Source organism: Ambystoma mexicanum, chromosome 2p, assembly GCF_040938575.1.
Source record: "Ambystoma mexicanum isolate Mex_15411 chromosome 2p, UKY_AmexF1_1, whole genome shotgun sequence".
In the NCBI taxonomy this organism is placed as follows: Eukaryota; Metazoa; Chordata; class Amphibia; order Caudata; family Ambystomatidae; genus Ambystoma; species Ambystoma mexicanum.
The window spans coordinates 499269236-499286804 of NC_090923.1; positions in this window are offsets into that span (position 1 = coordinate 499269236).

The following is a 17569-nucleotide window of genomic DNA, read 5'->3' on the forward strand; positions in this document are numbered from 1 at the left end:
TCCTAAGCCATAATCAGATTGTTTTTTTCGTAAGGGGCTAAGGAGAGTATATCAAGTATTTAGGTATCAATTGATGCTAGATTAATATATCCAAATCAATTGCGGTGCAATTCAGCTGATGTTCATTGATCTCAAGACTGGTTTTGATGAGATGCCCAGATGCAAACCTAGGCAGGACCTATTGAAAAAAGAGTACCCCAGGCCTTATTAAAAGCCATAATAGGGATATAGCAATAATAAGGCAATGGGAATTGGGAGGGCACATTACAAATTCATTCCCTGTAGCAAATGGAGTCAGACATGGATTTATCTTTGCCCACACTCTTTAATCATGTTTTGATGGGATTTTGGAAAAAATACCTACACAAACAGCAAATGCCCCACTATTATGTAAAGACAAGATACGCTTTCTAATGTTAGCAAATGATGCAGTATTGATTTTGCATGCTTCATCAGGATTAGCTAAGCTTAGGGCGCATTTTGCAAAATATTGTATTGAACAAAAAGGAAACTAGGATAGAGTAGGTTTTATTTTTTAATTATTTAGGAATCAGCTATTCCCTAAATGGAAAATGGAACCATCAGATCAAAAAACTCTGACTTTGGGGAGGTAATGTAATGTAATCTTGCACTTTGCACATTTTTTTGGTAACAATATTCTAACTCTGGCCCTTGAAAATATTGCAGTGGCAACTTATCGGGGCGAGATCTGGGGACATTTGAAAACCTCTTCAGTGATGTTACAAAAAAATGTTCTGAAGAAAGTACTCTTTGCCCCAGTAAGTACACCAAATATGACATTACTTTTGGAATTTGGCCTAATACGCATAGATGATCAAATGTCTCTGAAACCAGGCCTATATTGGGTAGGATTGTGGTCGAGCAATACCCTAGATAAGTTTAGGGCAGCCACATGAGATTTCCTGTGGTATTCACAAGCATGTTCACAACCTTGGTTTATAAACATCAAGAACCATGTAAAACTAGAACATTTGGAAGAACTCTGGGTAAATGTAACTAATATATCAAATAGCCATAGGCATATTATCCAGGCCACTAATATGATGAAATCTGTCTCCCCTATTGATGTCATCTCCCTAAATATCCTTAAGGAGATTATGCCTTCTATTGCTCCAAATGTTGCCCTGGTGGATATCTCATCTTGTTCCATGGGAAAGATCCCATTAGCACATAAGCATGCTTTAGTTATTCCTTTACTTAAGAAACCTTCATTAGACATGTTGATCCCAGCAAATATATTCCCTATACCTTCTGCCATGCATAAGGAAACTGATAGAATCATCGATCAATCCTTTAATTAGCAATTTTTTGAAGGCTCTCGTCTGTTTGATTGATTCCAGTCAGTCTTTCAGCAAGGTCGTGATACAGAAAGTATGCTTGTCTCTGTGGTAGATGATTTGACATTTCTTGTTGATCAGGATCGAGTGGAGGAATTAGTTTTATTAGACTAATCAGCTGCCTTTGATACTATCGACCACTCCACCCTGCTTAATCGTCTATCCGGGGCAGGCATTTCTGGGACAGTTTTGTTTCCAATTCTTTCTTACCAATTGTATGCAGTCTCTTTCCCTGCCACCTTTTCAATCCTCTCCGGCTCCTTTGACATGTCGTGTTCCTCATGGTTCTGCCCTGTCCCCGATTTTGTCAAACATCTACATTCAGCTTCTGGTTGCGTTCATCCACTCCCATGGCCTCCGATGCTACTCTTATGCTGATGATACACAAATGATTGGCCGATTAAATATTCTTGAAAGTACCAATTTGTCTCAGCTGAGAGTGTGTCTGGAGGCAGTGGGATGTTGGATGAGCGACAACTTGCTTAAACTCAATGGGGACAAAACTGATGTGATGGTTATGTGCCTGCCTTCAGGGGCTCCTCCTTAGGCCCATCTTTCTGGCCTTTCACCATAGCCCCTCTGCCCACCCCATCGCGACTCGTAAAAACATGGCATATTCTGTCAGTCAGGTAATTTTCAGATGAAGATTCTTCAGAACATTCTTTACTTTCTTCCATCTCCTATTCACACCGCAGTGGCTGCAGCCTTGGTTCTGACCCATATTGATTACTGTAATTCCTTGTATTTAGCACAGCCTGATTACTTGATAAAGTGTATTCAAACCGTACAGAACTATGATGCACTGTTGGCTACGGATACTCCTTTTAGGAATCATATTTTTCCTGTTCTCTGATCTCTACATTGGCTCCCTTTAGCAAAGTGATTTCAATTTAAATCTCTTTGCTTAGTTCAACAAGCCTTTTCTGGAATGAGGGCGGAATACTTTTCAACTTTAATTCCTCCCCAACATTCCCTGCCGCATCTTGCGCTCACAGGATGCACACATTATCCAAGTTCCCAGATTTAGATAGTCTCAGATTGGAGGGTTGGCCTTCTCTGTTGCTGCAATCCAGCTTTGGAACACCCTTCCTCAGACTCTGGGGTCTACTCAGGATCACTTATCATTTTAATGGGGGCATGTCTTTCTCACAAGGCTCTTATGCATGATGGAGAGGGATTTGTTGTCTATTTGGGGATCCACAGGGAACCATTTCAGCTGTTCCACTGCATGTAATGTGATCCCAGGCTCAGGTTTGATTAAAAAAATTAGCCTGGCAGCCTCGTTTTACTAGAGGTTCGAGCTGTGTGCGGGAAATCGCATGCACAAAAAGGTATAAGAATCTTGACTGAATCAGGTCTTGGATAAAATTGATATTCTGCTGAATGGTTAAGTATGAGAAATGTTCTTCATCATGTTAAGATAGGAATTTGACTTTTGTACTCTGTGGGTGATTTTGGGGATGAAAAACACACTTTTGTCAAGGAAAGTTCCTAGATGTTTAGCTGTGGTAGGGGGCGGGGGCCCCCGGAATCGGGCTATTTAAAATCAAGGTTGTAAAGCGGGGTCGGGGTGACAAGGTGAATGATTTCAAGCATGTTGGGATTATGGCAGAGTTTTCAATTAATAGTTCAGATCTTAATTATTTGGGGGAAAGCAGGGATCTAGTCATTTCCACAGCATCCAGCTGGGGTGTTGATTAGAGCCTGATGTTCATCTGCATCGACTTCACTATTGAGCATAGACCAGGTGTCCAACATAGCAATGCTGATGGGTTGTCCAGAATGTTTAACCGACCTCAACAAGAGACTCATCCAGGGGTGGATTAGTTCCCCCTGTCCATAGTCTGGGAGGGGCGAGTGTTAGGAAAGATTTCGTAATTGTAGGGAATTTTCCTTCCATGTGGCAACCCCTAAACTTTTTGCTATTGTTTTTAACCTTGTTCTTGACTTTGCCGGAGAAGTACAGCCTTCTGCCGCACTTCTCTGGGCTTTCGCTCCTTTCTTACGGGGAAACTGACATGCCCTTAAGACAGTCAGTACCGGGGAACGTGGTTTCCCGTAGTTTCTTTTATCGTGTCGCAGCTTTAGTGCAACACGACACAAGAGGGCACTGTAAGCTAAGTTACAGCTCTCTTGGGTCTCTAGCCTTCTACAGGCCCTAGATACTCTTTTAGGATGGTATTTGATCGGTGCAAGTCATTCAGGGACTGGAATGGTGGCAGCGATCGTTTTGTTTATTTTGAGCTCCTTTTGGCGTTCTGAGCACGTTTTTGCACTGAACCCAAAATGGTGGCCTGGCTCCCAAAATGGCCAGGCCGCGAGGCTCCTTTGTCCTGTCCACTGTCCGTCTTGCTCCCTTCACCTTCCCCAGGTCCGGCGACCCGGGGCCTTCCTTATTTGGGCATGTACTTTCCCGAGAAACGTGGTTGCTTTCGCGGGCTTCTACATGTCGTTTGTGTGCCTCCAGGGTGTGGGCTGGGATGTCTGGTCCCAATACACATCCTGGGTGCCAGAGAGTCTAGGGTGGTGTGAATGCCTGGGACCACCGTGGTCCGTGATTGGTCCACGTATGGTATGTGTTTTGATGAGCGGATCTCCCATTGGCTCCCCTCCGTTTTGGCGCGAAGGGAACCGTGGATAAGAGGGGGCTGGAAACACCACTACCATGTCGATCTCCTGAGTTCTCACGAACGAAGGAATACAGGAGCCAAGTATCCTGCAACTACGAGGCTGGACCGAGGAATCGCTGGTGACCCGCTGAAGGAATCCTCCTTTGCACTGCTGTCGTCCGGAGAGCCCCTGTCCTCCTTTGATCGAACCAGAAGGCCTGTACTGGTGCTTCGACCTTTGGAATAGCAGGAACAGCTATTCCCGGCATCTTCAACCAGCTCCTGCCAAGTAAGCCTTCGGAAGCGTCTCTGGGCCATCCAGTTGACTGACCAGCTTACAAAGGAGTTTGGCTCTGCAACCGCCGCCAGGTTGTGTTGTATTGCGAGTCCTTGTCCCTCTCCCACGCTTCGTATGCTTGGCGTCCCCAGGTCTGAAGGGAGGAGGGTTCATTTGGCTCGAATACGCACGGCCGCTCCGTTGTCCTGTGCGGCAACAAAACTGTGCCGGTTTCGTCGATTGGGACGTCTTTTTGCTCTACACGACTACAAAGCGTTCCCTGCTCTTCTGAACCTGCCAGCTGCTGAAACTATCGTGGAGAAGCCTGGGTCTGCTTGCTTCGGGGACCGGTGAGTAGTATATCTAGGATCTGGTCGCCCTCCTGCAGTATCCCATTGCTTTTCCCTGCTGTGTAAAAACAGCACCCTTTTGCCGCGCTCGCGCTCTGCTTCTGCCCGCTGTGGAGGCTGCGCTTGAGTTGCGGAACCTGTTCTTCTTCTGCTGTGCACTAACGTGAACCGCCTGACTTCCTCCGAAGAGCTTCCCCTTGTGCCCGTCGGCACCGGCGTGGCAGGTACTTTGAGCACAAGGCTCCACTCTTCGTAGGGCTCGGACTTCCATCTAGTTAGGTGCCTATGAAGGCGAACTGAGTCGAAAGCATTATCGCACTGCCTGTTTTCCTTCCCTGGCAGGTGGACTACATATTTCGTGCTTTAAACGCTTGCGACTGTGTATTTGTATATATATTGTGTTGATATGGTATGTGTTGGTTTAATATTGTGATATTGTGATTTTCTCGCTACGGTCGTTGTTTTAAAGGCCTTAAAATAAATGTGTTTATATTTTTGATATAACACCTGTTTGGAGTAGTTTGTCAGCGCTCTTGCTTTGTGTGCTCACTGCGGGCTTTCAGTCACCCTCACCCCTCTTGAGACCTAGTCTTGACCGCCGCGATCGCTACCTTGATTGGTCTGGCTTGTCCAGAGGTTACCCTGTTACTCTGTTATTTAACGATGTAGGGAAGATTTTATATGGCTTTTTCCATCAAAACACATCGTTACATTGAGCTGAACATATAAGTTGAGCTAGGCCTGCACATGTTTATTTTAGTTAAATTCTGCCAGGAATATGGTAATTTATTTGTTCTCGTTACTATTGGAGAACTTAATACTCACACATGTGTTGTGCACTAGTAGTTGACTTAATAGTTCTTACAATGAACAAATGAGCTATTACATGCATGAACTTATTATGCAAATGTACAGGTAGAGTTCTGAAAAAAAATAAAAAAGGACTATGCAGCTGTCTTAACACACCAAGGACGTGTGAGATCATTTAATCCCCACTGCAGTTTATGAGTCTCATTCATTAGCACCTGTGACAAAAGAGAAAATAGGATTGCCAAAAAGAAATATACATTCATAGCAAGACTCTATCAGACACTAACTTAACTAATAGAAGTAGTGTGTTTATGTCAGTTGACCTCCCACTTAACATGTGTTACTGGCATTCAGATATCATCAGAACAACATTTGGAACAGCAGCTATCAAACTGTCATTCTTCACGTGTTTGTCTATATATAACACCAGAAGCGATAATTAGTTAAAGAATAAACACATGTTGATTTGCATATTTGAAGCACACATTTCAATAACAGCAGCAGTGGAATCTAAATTGTATGGCCCAAATGCCCACATCAACCTTTTCTTATAAACCATTAGTGAAAGTAATTCATTTAAGGAGATTTCAAGTGATTTTAAAACTGTTTAATGCTTTCTATCAATAAAAGAATGTTGTTTCAAGTTGAAGTCCTATGTGAGTTTCATTCAGTAGATGAACACAGAATGTCTCTTCTTCACCGTGCCTTCCATGTCCACTGATTTTCAAAACTCATTTCCTCCTAATTAACACTTTCAAAAGCCAATATACAGAAAAGCACACAATCAGTTACATTTTAAGGGGGCTGATTTAATTAACAAAAATATTCATAACTTTTGATATCATTTGTGGCAGGCATTAATGATCTACCTAAAATGTCCAAAGACAAGAATATCAATATGTATTAAGATAATCTATATTCTCACATATAATGAATACATACTAACAAAAGCAAAATTGTTTAAACAGTTTACAGTTGCCATTATTCATCTTGCTTTGACAGTGGGGGATCCGAAATGAGAGATTTCCACAGCCTTCATTGTACAGGAAGAGGTAACAGCTTCCCTAGAGGAGGGTGGCTTGGATATACCACAAACAGAATAAGAGGATACATATGCCTTAATGCCTAGATTCTCCTCATTGGCACAACTGCACCCTCCTTTCCTGTAACTCTCTGGCTGGCCTCTCTTGGCCCTCTTCCTGCCCCCACTTGTGAGGAAAAAAACCTCAGGGTCATCTTTGACTCCACACTTTCCTTCTCTCCTCACATCTCTGACATCTCTAATAAGTCACACTACCAGCTGCACCTCCTCAGAGGTGTTCTTCCTTTCCTCTCCTTCCCCCAGAAGCTCTCTGTCTCCAGAGCTCTGGTTCTCTGTAGGCTAGGCTACAGCAATAGCCTCTTTCTAAATCTCCCTGCTTCTACTCTCTGCCCTCTGCAACTCATCCAAAACAGAACTGCGAGACTTGCTCTTGGCCTCAAGCCCAGGTTTCATATCTCTCCAGGACTTAAATCTCTGCACTGGCTCCCAGTGGCGGTGAGGATTAAGTTAAAAAACCTCTGCATTGTCCACAAGGCCTTCTGGAGCCTCGGACCTCAATCCCTTCAACTCTCTCTTCATAAATATCTTCTCGCTTGATCTCTTCACTCATCCACCTCCAACTCCCTCAGGTTGAGTCACTTCTCCAAGCACCGAGTTGGTGGTAGATCTCTTTCTTCTGCTGGGGCCTCCCTCTGGAACAGCCTCCCTGCCTCACTGAAACATGATGAAAATCATATCCGGTTCCAGAAGCACCTCAAGACCTTCCTCTTTGCTTCTGCTTTCTCTCCTCCTCTCCCCTGCTAATCTCCTGGCTGAATTTGAAACTGCACTGGTTACCTGGCTATCCTCTGGTCTCGGGCCCAGGTCCCCTCCCCACCAGCTGCACACCTGCACTGCCCCCTTGGTCACCCTTTCACTCGGGACTGTTTCTGTATCCCTACAGCCCCTAATAGCACTTGACCCCTGTTGTCTGCTCTTACCCTTGCACTTGCCACCAGCTGGCCCCACTTTTATTTCTTGTTTATTTATCATACTGTAATCCTATGTACTGCACTACCCCCTCCCCTTCCTCCGCACTTTTCTCCTTCCCCCCTCCCCTGCACTTGCACAATCTCAATGTCACCTGGCCTAGTAGGATCGTTGTCTGTCTTCCCTCTGTTTGCCCTCGTCTCGTCGAGTCTTGAAACACTTGGGTATAGGTGCGTTATAAATGCCACAACATATCATATCATATCATATCATATCATATCATATCATATCATATCATAACAGCCGTCAGAAATATTCTGCCACTGTAGAACTGGTAGTTTGTATCCCTCTGGACTTGCTGATAGGTGATCATGACAAAAACATTGTGCTTGTTCCTAAAGGGAGGTTTTAGCTCTGACCAGTTGCTTTAATTTAAATAGGTGTGTTTGTTGGACAACTAGAGACTGTTTTTGAATTACGTAGGGTTCTTTGAATTGCTTAAAAAGTTGAGTGGGTTGGAATATTCATTCCAGAAAGGGAGTGACAATGAACAAACACTTCTCATTATCCAAAACATGTTCAGGTTGTTGAGGCTGATTTTTTTAGAGAGTGCATCTGCAATAATATATGAGGTTCCATGGATTTATAGTAATGAGAGGTTTTATCAGGCAAAAAAGTAGGCACAGCTGGCATGCCTGCTATTCCGGCATTCTAGGTGTTGAAGAGCCTGCACAGAACAGTAATTCCAGTTACTGCTAGAGAGGGTCCACGACAAGTAGGCACTAGAGTTTTCTGCAGTCTCTGGTACATACAAGTGCCTTCCCTATGAATGGATTGCCTGTATCCAACTGGCACAAGGTGGGACCCTGTGTAAATTCATCCATGAGCTTGTGAAAGGCATCTTCAGCCTCCTCAGACCAGGATAATCCTAAAGGCTGGGTAAATGGGTATATATTTCCTGCAGACGTTTGCTAGACCTAAATACATTTTGCACCTGCTTACCACAAGAATGTGTCGAGCCATCCAGAATCAGTTTGATGTTAAGTGGGTCAGTGGCAACATCATCAGCTAGTAGTATCTACCTTTTGTGGATATCCTTTGAAATCTTTCTTAGCAGTTTCTGATAAAAAAACATATATCTGTCCTAAAGGGTAATAGGTACCAGTCAAGAGAAAAATGGTGCACTCTTCAACCCTGTGTGGAAGTAGTTCATGTTCTTGTTGCTCTGAAAAGAAATCTAGAAATTCTGAATATCGTTTTGGCACCTGAATGATTTTTGCTACTGTGTAATTGCTGAGTTTCTTCAGCTCTGTTTCATGTATTGATTTAAATACACTGCTTTACACAGATTTTCAAGATGAGGAATAGGGTGGCAGCCTTCCATTTGATGTAGGAATGTTGAGTCTTTAACCATAGTATGTCCAGGATTACTGGAAATTGCACTGGTCATGTAGGATTGAAGAATAGAGATGAGAAAAATATTGTTGTTTGTTCTATATTCAACTGGCCATGAGAGCGGGTAATTGTCCACACCTTTAATAGATTGCTTATTTCCTTTGGAGGTTATTCAGATTTGGTGTTTATGGGCCACCCAGTGGTGGTCCATCAGTATTTCTGCAGCTCCACAATCATTCAGACCAGAAACAGCACATTGCTGGTTGTGTAAAACACCCAGATGGACTTAGATTCCAAGGCAGGAGGAATCCGACCCAAAGGTGTGGATTGTAAGTGGCATATTAGGACATATCGTCTTATCCCAGTCTTCCGTCCTGCCTATGAATGGGAAGCTCCATTTCATGACCTTTGGCAAGGTACTACTAGGCATTCTCATACCTGGTGACCCTGGATCCCACACGACCCCTATTTGCACTAGCTCAGATTCTTCATAGGTGTATGTGTGGCCAGATGGTTCTTCCGGGATAGGCATATGCTTGGTTGCTAAAAACCTTCTCTGTTCAGCCTTAATCTCCTGAACACTAATCCAACTGCAAGACTTAGATTATCAGGTCAACAAAGGAAACAGCCTGGCTACTTAAGCCAATTAATTGTTAAGGTCTTCAGACAAACCAAGCTGAAATAATGTAAAGTATGGTTTTACAGCCCAGCTGGTCTCATCAGCTAGTTGTTTTAACTTTGTTGCATTACTACATATAACTTGAGTTCCCTGACAGAAGTTCAGAAGAGTTTCGAGGGTGATATACACCATTTTCTGCATGTCAAACATCTCCTTTACTACAGTTATAAATGCAGTATGATTATCCAACATAGGATTACTCATAGCAACCAAAGGCGTGGCCAAAGACCAGGCCCTACCCATTTGTTACCATGAAGCCCACCTTAGAACGATCTGTCAGAAACTCATGGGTATGTGCACTGGTCCAAACATCTTTCCATTTCTTGGGAGAGTCTTCAAATTTCATGATACCTGTGCTTCCTCGAGTTACATCACCTGGGAAGTTGTCCCATTCTGTCACCAATTGACGGAGGGTAAGCATTTCAAACTTCAAGGATTGTACCTCACTTGATAATGTACGTACTGCATCTATCAATTCCTGTAAGTGGTCCATATTCCTTTGGTCCCTTTGGTGTTGCAAACTGTCAGTGACATGAATTATTGACACAGCCTTCCGTGGGCAGTTCAAGAGATAAGGTTGATCCCTAGAGGCTGCCAGTCTGCTGTCCCATGAGATTAGCATGCAAAACAGTGAGATTTCCCCCAAATAATGACTTGGCTCAGAGGAACACTCTCTTGGGAAGAAAACCCCCAGGTTGACTGTCAAGTGTGGTTCTGATTATGGGCATAAAGCTTACCGCATGGCCAAAAAGAAGTGTAGAAAGGACCGGCTGTCCTCGCTGTGTTGGCACCGCCCGCGGCTGCACGACTACATCCCCCCGTTGACGTGATGTCCCAGGCACATCAGTGACTGGTGTGGACGGTGACCCTGCGTCCCGATCCACCACGGGTGGAGGAACCAAGACTGTCTGATCCCTCAGTGCAGGAGTCGCGGACAGAGGAGTTTCCACATCAGAATCACTCACCCCTGACACATGGACTTGATGCTCATCCAACTCGACATGGACTTCAGAGTCGTCATCAAGGCTGAACTCATAGGCAGCCAGAGACAAGATGGACTGTAGCACTTGGGGGTTTTAGTGGCCTACCACCCCACGACCCCCACTTGTGCCGGGTTGATGTAGTGGTAACAATCCTGTGTCTGGCATGACAACACCATCCTCCGCCTCAATTGCGTCATCACCTGAAAATTAGAGAGAAAAAAGGTCACTACACATGTCAGAAGCACACAACACACACACACACACCGACAGCAAACACATCAGGCAGACATGTGACACACAACATAGAATCTGGCATGCATGTTGGGTCAACTTTGAATTGCTTCTGTGATCAGACCTGTTGAAAGGTGGCAGTTTGCATGGAAGTGGGTCTATGCAGTGCGGAAAATGTGTATGTCACTCACTACCTACATGTACAAGGACTCCATGGTGTGTGTCAGGAAATGTGAAGGCAGTGCAAGGTCAAATTCAGACATCACGTGCACTGTGCATCAATGGGTAGCATATCTACAAGCAAAGCACCTCTCCACCCAAGTACAAAAGCAAGGATGCCTAGCATGGTATCAAAAGGCTGACCATAGACATGTGTATTGACAGGCAGTGTTGACTGGCATCAACAGCTTAATGTGATTCAAGTGACAACACTGCAAATGATGATGGGAAAGTAAGCAGGACACATGATGAAAACTCTGGAGGCCGCCCACGTGTGAAGAAGACACTACAACAGTTGGACAGAGTCATTGGCCATTAAACAGGCTGAGGCCTGTGAGCCACACAGATTGTCAGACCCTAAACATGTGTGCAACGCAGTACTGAGCCACAGTTGACATGGGAAGGCTGATGAGATGCCATGCAATGTATGTCACCCAGGACTTGGATTACAGTGATCATCCAGTCAAGGACACATAGGGGCATACGTGCAATGCACATGGAGCATGAATGGGCACTCATGTCCATGCGGGACATCTGACCTATGCACAGTATAAGTGAGATACCCTGCATCAAGTACTAAGGATGTACCACACGGCATATGTCTGGCAGATTGTACGCTGGAAGTTAGCATGTACACAGGACGCATGAACAGAAAAGTACACAATGGCAAGATTGAAGCAGACCAGTGCAAAGGTGGAACTGGGGTGCAGAGTGGCGGAGGAGGGGCAAGGGAGCATGCCTACATGGAGTACCCACATGCAGGCAGAGGACACATGCACGTCAGTCATGCAATGACATTGTGCCTGGGATGAGAGGAAGGTCACCCCACGCCACATGCAGAAGAGCTGGAACATGGACCGGAGGGGCATACTTGTAACCAGCATGTGAGTAGGGTGCAATAGTGGTGATGCGGACAGTCCCCGTCTGCTCCACATGTCCAGCATCCAGCAGAGCAGACATGCATCACGGAAGCATTTCATTACTTACACATCAGAACCATGTACACGTCACATGTAGTGTCAATCATGCACAACACATCCCACAAGTGAAACACACACATCCTCAACAAACACGCATCAACACTCACTGGACTGGGCATCAAAGTCCAGCATCTCTCCCACTCCTTCGACTAATTCAGGTGGTATGAACTCCGCAACGAGTGACTCATGCGGAGTGAGCTCTTCCTCCTCTGGTGCAGGCCCACCGCCAGTCACCAGAGTCAAGTTGTAATTTGAGCCACGCTTAGCCTTAGCCCTGTGTTTGAGGTCATTCCAACGCTTTTTGCACTCTTGCGCCGTGCACACCTCATGGCCGAATGAACTGACATGTTCTGCAACATGCTTCCAGTGGCTATCACGGTGGGCAGCCATAGTCTGACTATTGGCACCTACTACCATGTCACGGCTGTGGCCCCGCACGTAGTCCACGAGGAAGTCCAGTTCCTGCTTGCAGAAAGGCTTCTTTCTCGACGTGCAGGAGGTGGTGGCTGTGTGTGGGGTCCCAGCCTGTGCTGTAGGTGCAACCTTCCTCCTCTTGGACTGTGGCGCAGACCCTGGCTGGCTAATGCTGCCCTGACCAGTATGGCCAGTGGGTTCGGTGGATTGAGCCAAGGGAGTGGCAGGTGGAGCGACGACCAAAGGCCTGACTTGTGTCAGTGGCATCTGGGTTCCCTCTAATGGACCCTGCGCAGCAACATCCTCTGTGGCAGGGTCATTGACCACAACAGTCCTGGTTGGCAGACTCACAACCGAAGTGTTGTTGGGTGCATCTGCCCTTGCACTTGCCAACACCCTGCTGTTCGGGGCAGCAGATGACATAACTACCCCATGGACACGTGTCTTGGTCAGAGCAGCCCTGCGTGCCCCTATGGTTTCCCTCCTTGCCTGTTGGAAATCTACCAAGGGCTCCTCAAGTGCCAACGCAGCCTGCGCTGGCAGACCCTGAGCCTGGGTGGCGGTGTCCACAGCTGCACCTGCAGCTACCACTACCCTTGGGCCCGTGGCAGTCGATGGAACGGACTGCCAGGTCACACGGGCGCCAATGCCAGATGCAGATGCTGCATCCCCCGGAACCACAGGGGGTGGTGGCATGACTGCACCAACACATGGCACAACATTGTGCTCAAGTGGCGCACCCCTGCCTCTTCCCCCTCTGTGGCTGCCCTGGACACCCTGGAGTCCCCCTACTCCCTGGTCACCACAGCCACGTCCCCGACCACGCCCGCCACGAGGAGTATGCCCAGCTGAGGCGCCCCTCACCTTTGGTTTCCTCCCAACCATGGCACAGATGTAGCAGTGCCGGCACAGATGGAGTAGTGCCAATGGGAGGTGTACACCACAATTGACCTGGGCAATTGGGGTGAAGGGGGTGGGAAGCAAGATGTTAACAGCCCCCCACGCACTTGCAAGGCTGTATGTGACCCCGGTGATGTAATAACGGGTCACGCAACGCTCAGGCACCCCAAAACTGCAGTAAAACCGTGCACGCAACCCTGCAGCCTACATGCGTGAAATCAACCTCCCGCAATACTCGGTGGCACCCAGTAACACAAATAATGCATACGCGTGGGACACGCAGGCTACTATGACCTCGTAAATGGGTGCGATACACAGGGGCACCCGCAGTGGAAAAACATGCGTATCCAATACCCCTGCCAAAAGAAGAGATACATTCTTGATAGCTGGAAGTTGTAATGGTGCGCGAAACAACAGGAAGCAGAAACACACGTCGGTCTCCACAAAAGGCACGTACAGCGAACTGCTGCCCCCGCTCACCTTTAACCTGTGTGAGGGAAATGCCCGTGCGCATCACGTCAGTTACGCGCATGGGCCCTTTCCTCGGATTACACGCATTCCCACGCGGACGTGCCGTTTTTCACGCGCGCTGATACGCCCGTGCACACCCGCGCGTGTCACGTCACAGAGGCACTTATGCTTGAAGGGCCTTCGGTCCAATGAAATCGCGTATGCGTGCAGACGCGCTTACGCGCTAAGGGCCTTTCCTCGAATTACACGCTGACGTGCAGAATTTTCACGTGCCAAATCACTTCGTATCAAGCTGGCCATGCATAAGCACATGGAAGACCACGCTCCTGCACAAAAGGCCGAATTACTGCCCCCCAGAACCCCGAGCAGCCTCCCACAAGCCATCTGCTGCTGACTGCCTGCCTGCCTGCTGCCACCGTGCCCTGCCATTTGGTGCCTGCACATCAGCCATCTGCAGGGGTCCAGTTGCAGTGCCCATCCCTGCTGGAACAGAAGACTCCCGACTGGGATACCATCGCTCCACAGCCCAGCCCCAGGACCCAGTTGCCCACCCACGCCTGCCTCGGGGGTCGCCATGTCTGGGCAAACACCATCTGAGACCACTGGCGACCCCCAGCCAGAGGGGCAGAGGGCCACCAGCTTCAGTCAGAAGGAAGTTGGTGTCCTGGTGGAGCTTGTCCTGGGGCATTATGATGCCTTCTTTGGATCAACACGCGCCGACAAGGAAGGACGGGACAGGATCTGGGACGACTTTGTAGTTGCCATCAACGCGGAGGGGGTGGCAACCCGCAACATCAAGCAAGTCAAGAAGCACTGGGAGGACTTGAGGTCCAGGACCCTCATAAAGGCCCGGCGCCTTATGGAGGGGGGCCGGGGCAGCATGAGTACCATCCAGCTGAGGGTCCTGGAACGCGTATGCCCAGCGCTCCATGCCCAGATCCTTGAGAGGCAGACCCGTCTGGAGTCGAGCGTTAAGTGGCCAAGCATTGCTGTGTGAGACAGGGCATGTTGCAGTGTGCTAGTTGTCTGATACTTGCCTGTATGTGTGACATTGGCCATGTACGCATGTGTGTGTGCAGGGACATCATGGTCATGCATGTGAGACCAGTAATATGTGAAGCACACGGTTGGTGTATGTGTTTAAATGCTACATGGGGAGCCCTATGCGGAATGGACACATGAGAGCATGCCAGTCTCTGTTCCTGGACATGGGTGGGGGTGAGGGATGGGTGCTGATGCCATATACATGTATGGTATCCATGTCTGTGTGTCTGACCTGCGTGTCTGTGACTTGTGAATGCCATGGATGCATGACACATGTCTGTGACAATGTTCAGATTCACTGATCCATCCTAGTTATCCTTGCATCCACTGTGTCTGGGGTGTACGAGTCCAGATGGATGAAAGTACGGTGAAGTGTGTGCATGTGATAGGCATGACCCATGATGCATGTGAGTTCAAAAACAACATTGTATGTTTCAAGAGTATGCACCATGCCTGTTACTGCATGTGTTTTGCCTGCACTGACCCATGTGTTGTGGAGGGACATGATGGAAGTGATCTTTGACAGTGCCACTCATCTGCCATTGCTTCCTGTCTAGGGGACCATTGTACAGTACTCTGATGCTTGTGTTCTATGTCTCCCTCTACACAGCGCAAAGTGAAGAAGAGGGCAGAGACGGCGCTGTGGAGCAAAGCGGCGGGAATGCCCCCACGGCTGCAGCGGAAGGGGCGGGTGAGCCCCCACAGGGGCTTGCAACGGCGGAAGACGGGGTGGAACCATCCAGGTTGGTGGTTTCCACAGAGGAGGAGGAGGCTGCTACTGAGCCGCACATGGGGCCTGGTGGGGACATCCCTGCTGGTGCAAGTGGTGCAGTCCAGGGGCAGGGGCAGGAGGAACCACAGGTCACCGTGGAGGTGCCTGTGCTTGTCACTGTCCTTGACACTGTGACTGCACCATCATGCACCAGCGGGGATGCCCCATCCAAGGCCCGTCCGCAGGTAGGGGGGATGTCCATGTCATCTGACTCCCCTCCACCTGCGGACGAGGGGACCCCTGGCCATATGGAGAAGGTCCTGATTGGTGTTGCGTTGCGCACGGGAGTCATTCGTGATGAGGTGCATGCTTCCCAGGGGGATTACACACGTCATCACGAAGAGCACCGTGCCAACATGGCCCAGTTGGGAGTGGCCGTGGTCGGGGGTTTCGTACATGTGTCGGGCACTCTGGCGACCCTCTCCTCCTCTGTGGAGGCTATGCGCCAGTCGTTCTCCATGCCGTCTTCTGGCCCAGATGCCACCAGGGCCCCCTGTGGACCTGCCCCGACCAACGCAGCCAACTCGGTGGGGATCCCATCCCTGCCACAGTCGGGAGTCAGAGGTCCAGGAGGGGTGGACACACCAGCAACTGGACCCCAGCAGATGGAGGATGTGACAGCATCATTGGGCAGGGCACGTGCACGACGGCATTGGTGGATTCCATCAGCCTGGATGCCGACGTGCTGGCACAGGCAGTTGCATCGGAGGCAGCGGCAGGCTCGACGTGGGAGGCATCATGGCTCGGGGCCATCAACATCAGGGGGGCAGGCATCGGCCAGAGGGCAGGAGAACCCTGGAATGGGAGTGTCTTCCATGTGGGAGCGGTTGGGCCAGCAGATAGGTGCGGAGCGGCAGCGGGCAGAGGAGGAACGGCTCACAATGGTCAGGGCGGAGAACTCCATGCGGAGGGCGCTGAGGCGGGCGAAGTGCTTCGAGGGTATTCGCAGGGAGTTGGAGCTGGACACTGCATTATCCCTGTGAGACCTCGGGCCAGGGAACATGGCTGCCTCCAAGCCATTGAACAGGAGTTCGATGATGCCCTGGCCCATGACAACAACCAGTGAGCCGTCGGACTAGCCCGCTGCCCTTATAAATAGTTATGTAGTTAGTGTTAGGTTTCCTTTGCTTTTTTATTTATTTTGGACCTTTTGGACCATGGACCACATTTTTGTATATAATTTTTTTATTAGGTAGTATTTTTAGATGATATGGGTTTTGACATTCACTTACACCCATTGTGTGGATGTGAGGGACATGTGTTCATTTACATACTTGACATTGGGGTTGTATCATGTAATTGGCATTTCTAAGTGGGTGGATGCAATACTTGGGTGGGTGTTTGGCATGTGGAGGCTGCCCATAAGGGCCAGGGATCTAGATTGTGATGACGTGTTGGCTGGGGGACATGTGTCAGGGCCTGCTGGCAGGTGCCCCGCAATGCTGGGATGTGGGGGTGCAGGGGGACATGAGTGGGACATGAATGGGGGCCTGCTGCCAGGTGCCTGCAATGCTGGGGGGTGGGGGTGCAGGGGGACATGAGTGGGGGCCTGCTGGCAGGTGCCCCGCAATGCTGGGGGGTGGGGGTGCTGGGGGACATGAGTGGGGGCCTGCTGGCAGGTGCCCCGCAATGCTGAGGGGTGGGGGTGCAGGGGGACATGAGTGGGACATGAATGGGGGCCTGCTGGCAGGTGCCCCGCAATGCTGGGGGGTGGGGGTGCAGGGGGACATGAGTGGGACATGAATGGGGGCCTGCTGGCAGGTGCCCCGCAATGCTGGGGGTGGGGGTGCAGGGGGAAATTAGTGGGACATGAATGGGGGCCTGCTGGCAGGTGCCCCGCAATGCTGGGGCATGGGGGTGCAAGGGGACATGAGTTGGTGATCAGTAGTGCAAGGAGACATGTGCCTTTGCTGGGGGGCATGCCCATGTTGGGTGGGCTGCCTGCGGGACATGACCAGGGATGCAGGGTAGTCCCCTGTGGTGTGAGCTGCCTGCAGTGGCCGTGGAGGGTGTACAGGGAACACCTGGGAGGACCCACACTGCCAAATCACGTGTGGGACTCCCCA